Below are 6,000 nucleotides of genomic sequence, written 5' to 3'. Positions count from 1 at the left end.
GGATCTTAAAATAAAAGAGTCTATAAAAAATCGTGTAACTAAAAAAACAACTAAATTTTATTTGATATTTTAAACTTTAATTGAGTTTTTTATTTCTACCATTTTTATGCCAAGTTAACTAGACTACATGTAGTAGTCCTAAAATAGTGTAGTAGTCATAAATAAAACATATATGTATATATGTTTTATTTATTTGTTGGTGGGAACTTTATTTAAATACTTACATATTTTCTAAAAAAACATAAACTGAAATGGTACCTAAAAATATTTTTTTATATTTTATGTAATATTGTTTATGTATGGGCAATCGGTCATGGCAAAAAAATCTTCTTCTTGAATGAAATTAACACTGGAATACGCTGTTACTAAGATTAGGTTTCCATTTTCCAAAGAACTTTACAAATGGAATAGAAATCAAATGCTGAGTCGAGACTCATAATTATTATACTCAGAAAGTGAATTGATGGAGAGGATGAGATCCAATAACTGCGATAGTTCATTGAACTTCCATAAATCATCACCTTTGTTATAATAAACCCTGTGAGTTCACCGACTTACTGCCAATGACCAATGAGGTGGAAAACTATACCTACAACTGACTAAGGCCCAGTTTCTCACTTTAATAAATCTACCTTAACGTAAACTTAAGATTGACTCTAGGAATATTCTGTTGTGTTCCATCATACACAAGTTCTGCTAACTTTTCGTTATTCATTTATTTATTTGATTACAAAAGGTTACAAAATGTGTTTCGCTTAACATAGTGATTCTCTAGGTTAAAAATTCTCAGGTGTGAACCTAAAATAATAAAAAGTGATCCTTAATAAGTAATGTTCCAAGCCCTCTACATCAAACTTACTCAGTGTGTCCGTTACACCTACGAGCAGACTAGAAATGCAATAATAAAACTCTACCCTGTATTAAGCAGAAAATAATGCACATCAATTTCAAAAGACAAAGGCCAATATTTCAAAACTATTCAATTGATTGGAAAACGCAACGCCATTGACCTACGAACGGAGCAGTAGGTACTTTTAGATTACAAAATATGTCATTAAAATATAAATAAAACAATCACAATTGGTTAAATTTACTGTATATATCGAAATCAACGCATTTGCATCAGTTTGTGACTCAACATTGTATTTACTTACTAGAATAGACTATACGTCTGAGTGTGATTAATTGAATATTTATGACTATGCATTTGGTTTAATGTACCTAATTATAGCTTTAAATTTACTGAATCTGGAAAGAAAGGAGAAAAAAACTATTTATATACATAAGTACACGCAAAAGTCTATTAAGCTGCTGCTATCCATACAGCCTCAACAGTGTTGGTGTATTCTTGATGTATCACCAATTTCGTTAAATAAGAAAATAAAAAACAATGACAACGAATTCATAAGTGCAACTATCAACGGCATTTATTTTAGTATTATGATCTAGAATACTAGAATCGAACGACTAATTTGTATTTTGATTGAAGTTCACTAGATGTTCTGTGACAAAGAGCATGCATATTCATGCGTGTGGCCCAAATACCGGAGCCAAACACTAACAATGCCCTTTTGATTCTTATTGTGTATGTAATAAGAGCTTCATTGACCTATAAGGGTATGTTTACAAGAGGTTGAATAGGAGTAATGTCATAGGACTAATATTACAGCGCCGTGACACACTTTTGCATTATTTGTACCTCTGATTGAACTAGATAATTATATGGCTTGCATCCTTAACATTACACATACATAGTGAAATTATACATAAGTATAATACTTTAACATTTATACAGCCAAAGATATATACACAAACTTTGCGATCAATAAAGTGAATCATTTTTTGTTCGCTTTAGCGGTAGTTTATCATCATCCTTAAAATAAAATATATCTACATTTATTTTCTAACCTGTCTGTTGGCCAAGGTCTCAAAGAAGAAAATACTACCCATTACCTCCTCTATCACCGGAAAGAACACTCTATACACATAACTATAACTGTCTATCAAACTACAGCTCGGCAATACAATAATTAACCATACATTCCCGTATAGAATCAAAGAAGCGTAGTTGCAAAATAAGTGGCTAAAAACTAAGAAGTCAATAATAAAATCAAATTGCCACAGCTGCTCTACAATTGAAAATGACTTGTATTCTCACTAATCTAAAGGTTATTTTATTCGAAATAATTCCTCGGACATCCATTAGACTTGGCGGGTCTCAATGGAGGTAGTAATGACATGACATCTTCAATCCAAGCATGTCTGGAGGACACAGTATATGGTCAGTGATTAGTATAATTTCGGTTCCAAGGCACCAGTAGCTAGAGGGTAAAATTGGTTTTGTATTTTCTGTTCGGCTACTTAATTTACTGATAATTACAAAGTGATAAGTTTCATGAACTAACATACTCTATAATAATATATAAAACATATAGGTACTTTTAATAAATTTTTGATATTAACATTGTTGAAGTTTAATCATGAAACTACGGGGAATTTCTCACTGAATCAATTAGCAGTCTTTAAGTGAAATCCGAAAGGAGTTAACTAAAATACATAATTCAGTGCACAAAACAAAATATGTAATAGAATGCGATGTCAATCTTAAGAACAGAAAAAATGATAATTGAAACATACGATCTCGTATGGTATTACAACGATATTCAGAGCTGCTAATTGGTCAATTAAAATAACATCATTAAGTGTAAAAGCATCCAGCCAATAAAAGTCTAATCACATTTCTTCAGGTGCAGGTGCCAGAGGCTTTTAAAATACACTTTATTAGCTACGACGCAATTTGCAGAGAACACTTGCCAAAAAATCATCATAACAAAATTGCACCTGCAAACGTGGATCACATATATACTGCCAGCCGCCAGAGGCCGCCACAGACTGCTAAATTAACTTTACAACTTCTAAATTACTGCGGAATTTCTAATTTCATTTTAGGAACTACAATTAAGCTGTAAGTAACCCGAGCGTGGAATAACGATACGTCCAGAAATTCAAATTAATGGATATAATAATTAAAAGTTAACAGGCTTTAGAGCAGCTGAGACTTTAATGTGAGGTTTGCTTTAGGTATATTAAATTGTATAAAGTAAAATGCATAAGTTTTGAGTTGCAAAAATAATAATTATGGTTTGCAGCAAATAATAATATATTTTTTAAATGTTTTAACAATACTAAATAATAAAATTGAGTCTTTAGAATTGCTCACTTTCCACCGCTCAGCAATAGCCTGCTAAAAGACAAACGGACTTAGTAGTTCCTAGTAAATTTTTCTCACAGCTGAATCGCTTAGCTTACTTACCTAAGTACCTAAACTATCAGCAAACGAGAGGTCGATCGAACGGTGACCAAAAAACTGTAATTATGTAAGAATTATTTAACGTTTCGTAAAAAAATATGAGACAAAATGACATACCATATAAAATGATATGTATTTTGTAGTTCTTCCTACTTGCTCTATTTAAATTCAATTGCAATGCGATTGTCAACCGCAAATTTCCGCCATTGTTCTGACTTTATTCTGATGGATTGCGTGCCAGAGTACTTCACGAGTTATTTCAGATTACCCCGTAGAATAGGCCGTGTAGGGAGCCAGCCAATCAACGGCTGTTATTGGAAACCGCAATATATCGAATCTAATTCATTTCACGCCACGAAATCATCGTGTACTGACATTATACAGGATGTTCAGTCCTATCCAACCTAATCGTACCAATGCTGAAATCAATCGACATTCAAAACTAAAATTCTCGTAACTTTTGACATAGCTAAGAACATTCGCGGTAACATTATCTATGACCCTAAAAACAAACGAAAATCAATCGTAGGTAGGGTTTAATTGTACACCGATAAAACAATACCGCCTTAGCAAACACCTTCTATATTTTCATTTACATTTATTATACATGTATCATCATTCAAACACCCTATATATAGAAAAATAACTCACTCAGTTTCTGGCACGAGGCACTTGGCTATTGACCGCTGGATTGGTGATCGGTGAGCTAAGATGGATTTTACATACAAATATAATGAATATATTGTGTTAATGTACCTATTCATTTAGTGTTAAATTAAAACTAAGAATACATTATAATACTAACAGCTTAAGAGCACTGTATGTATTATTAAGAAATAAAAATTATAAATAAATGATCAATAAAAAATAAACAATAACTAGTGATAATCTACAATGCGCGCCCGTCTACTTTTGGATTACACACGCCATCATTCACCTAGCCCATTCTGTTTAGGAGTAATTTGGTGCTATGTCACTGGAATTTGTTCATTGCTTTCGAGTGTACTTCTGTCATGGCGCCGAAATTCTGTTACTACATGAAATTTCTCAACAAACCAGCTTCATCTTACTAACTTGAAATTGCAGGATCAGAGGCTAGTAAATAAATATGATAAGGTTCCAAGTCGGTCCCAAGTGAGTCTATCTCTGTATCTACAATGTCGTGAGTAGAACCAGTTCCCAGCGATAGGCAATTTCGTAACATTTCGCCTCAAGAGTCTCGGTCATGGCCGCAGTTAGGGCCCGATTCAACTGAAATCGATAACGGGATTTATGTAGACTCTGATATATTTTGAAAATTGCCACTTTGACGGCTTTTCGTAACTACTCAGTTTTTGTATTAGGTAGGTATTAAGGAAGTATAAGTAGTACCAGTATAAGTAGGACTAGGCCTAAACCCTTCCTTCATTGGAAGGAGACCCGTGCCCCAGCAGTGGGGACGTAATGGGTTGTGATGATGAAGTAGTACCTACCTAGTTCTAGGTCAAGCTCTTTAAAATGTTCACACTTAGAGAATGACATTAGAGGTTAAAATTATTGCTAGAAAGAAAATAACCCAACATTATAATAATATTTGTCACCGACATCGACACGCAAAAAAGGAAACACCAACTTTCTGCAGTCGTATCACAATGTACTCGTAAACTAAAAATAGATATAAGTATAAAATAAACATAATCTATTTTAATTCATTAGTAGTATTAATACACACTATTGTTGCTATATTTACAATACTTAATGATTAATTTATTTATACATCTGCACACTTACGAGTATATGAATAGCTACATCAATAATGTTATGCAAAGAGTACCTATATGAAATCTATTTATAGAACCATGTTATGTGACCTTAAAGTCTCTTCTTTTACGGTATTCACATTCGACATCGAATCAGTCAGTCCTCAGTTCTGAGCATAGTCTGCTAGCAGAAGGGGGGTAGACGAAGGGACAATTCTACTACCTATGTACGTAAAATTTTATGAATAAAATGATAGTTTGCAAACAATAAAATTATTTTTTATTTTTTTATTTTAATTGTTTTGAATTATAATTTTAATTAGTATTGATTATGCTATGCACTTGCCATGTATTATGTTTTCTACAGGGTGTAGCAAAAGTGGCACAAAGAGGATGCTTCTAGGGGTCATCTTGAACAATTTTTGTTCTACGTAAGGTATTTTATACATTCACGAAACTACCAATTTTGGTTATATACTGATATATTATTTTGCCAACTGGAAATTCTGACTTCATTCAAAACCCACTCTGATAAATCTGCATCACAGTAAAGTCACACCGCCGCCCAACAACGCTTATAGCAGAATATAAATCCTGAGAAGGTGCGGTAAGGGAAGGGAAGGGAACGGAAGGGAGGGGAGGGGAGGGGGAGTCGCTCAGCGGAACGATAGATCGTGCCGCGCCGCGGAGCGCGACCGCGACCGCCGCGCGGACTTGCAACAGACATGGCCGGAGACGTCACACTTGCATAGCGAGTCCCGATTGCGACCTACGGGAAGAGGGACATGTTGATGGTTTCACGTTTTTTTAATCATATCCTAGCTAGCACGGACGGGGCACAATTAAGACGTAACAAAAGTTCTCCGTCGCGCTCGCTCTTGAGGCTACGCAATGTGAGTGAGCGCGTTGCAAAATTTTTGTCACGTCTTTATTGCGCCCCGTGCTAGCCCT

This window comes from Plutella xylostella, chromosome 13, assembly GCF_932276165.1.
Source record: "Plutella xylostella chromosome 13, ilPluXylo3.1, whole genome shotgun sequence".
Lineage (NCBI taxonomy): Eukaryota > Metazoa > Arthropoda > Insecta > Lepidoptera > Plutellidae > Plutella > Plutella xylostella.
This window is presented reverse-complemented; position numbering follows the sequence as displayed.